Raw genomic sequence first — 1858 nt, forward strand, 5'->3', positions numbered from 1 at the left:
AATATTAAATAAAATTTTAGCAAAGAGATTAGAGTGAATTATCACCAGAATAATACTCCATGACCAAGTAGGAGTTATACCAGGAATGCAGGGTTAATTCAATATTAGAAAAACTATTACCATAATTGACTACATCAATAACCAAACTAAAAAGAAATCATATGACTATCTCAATAGATGCAGAAAAAGCATTTGATAAAATCAACCATCCATTCCTATTAAAAACACTAGAGAATATAGGAATAAATGGACTTTTCCTTAAAATGATCAGTAGTCTCTATTTAAAACCATCAGTAAGCATCATATGTAATGGGGACAAACTAGAACCATTCCCAATAAAATCAGGACTGAAACAAGGTTGTCCTCTATCATCATTACTATTCAATATTTTATTAGAAATGTTAGCTTTGGCAATAAGAGAAGAAAAAGACATTAAAGGAATTACAGTAGGTAATGAAGAAACCAAATTATAACTCTTTGCAGATGATATGATGGTATACTTAGAGAACCCTAGAGAACCAACTAAAAAACTACTATAAACAATTCACAAATTTAGTAAAGTTCCAAGATACAAAATAAATCCACAAAGATCATTAGCATTTTTATACATTACCAACAAAATCCAGCACTAAGAGATACAAAAAGATATTCTATTCAAAATAACTGTCAATAGTATAAAATATTTGAAAATCTATCTGCCAAGAGAAAGTCAGGAACTAAATGAACACAACTACAAAACACTTTCCACACAAATAAAGTCAGATCTAATAAATTGGAAAAATCTCAAGTGCTCATATAATAAAAATGACATTACTACCTAAATTAATATATTTATTTAGTGCCATACCAATCAAACTCCCAAGAAATTATTTTACAGACCTAGAAAAATTAATAACAAAGTTCATTCGGAAGAACAAAAGGAAAAGAGTTTCAAGGAAATTATGAAAAAATGCTAAATCTGTTATTTAAAATATTTGCTACTTTTAAATACATGACAGTTATCATGTAAATTCCTTTTATTCTTTTTTCTTCCTTCACACAGTCTGATGTGTGATGATTACCATTAAATACAAATATATAAAATCATTCTATAAATACTTTCATTCATCAATTTTAGTTAATTTGGTAATTGATAATAATAAAAATCACTTAATCACTCAAAGTTGTGCTTAAAAAATACATTGTTAATATATACCATGTTCTCTTGGTGCTGCTCATTTCACTCTCCATTATTTCATGCAGTAGAAATTGTTTCTTATACCACAGTAGTATTCCATAACAATCATATATAACTCGTTTAACCATTTCCCAATTGATGGGCATTTCTGCAATTTCCAGTTCTTTGCCACTACAAATAAAAGTACTTAAAATATATTAGAACATTTGGAAATAGACCTAATAATAATCTAATACCCGAATCCAAAAGCATAGGCAATTTAATAACTTTTCAGGTATAATTCCACATTGTGCAATTCCACAAAATGTGTAGATTAGTTCATATGTGCTTTATCTTAAAGAACCCACTGAAGATTATCAAAAATGCTAAGATATGAGCCATATGGTAAGATATAGCCTTACGAATTATCACTTGAGCATCCATATGGAGGAAAGGGAAGATTTTCTATTCCCTACTCCCAACCAATTTCCCTTATCTTCTTCCCTCAGAAAACAGGCACAGCAAGAGATTAAAGGTCCATATACAGAGGAAAGATTACCCTTCATTACACTGGATGCTCTTCTTATTGCAGGTGATGGGAAATAAGAGTGGTAGGTGCAGAAGAGGGTCTAAGTTGCCTTTCATTGGCACACATGAAAGTGTCACCTAGCCCTTTACAATCTTTCCACAGAGAATATACCC

The sequence above is a fragment of the Sarcophilus harrisii genome, chromosome 1, assembly GCF_902635505.1.
Source record: "Sarcophilus harrisii chromosome 1, mSarHar1.11, whole genome shotgun sequence".
Taxonomy (NCBI): domain Eukaryota; kingdom Metazoa; phylum Chordata; class Mammalia; order Dasyuromorphia; family Dasyuridae; genus Sarcophilus; species Sarcophilus harrisii.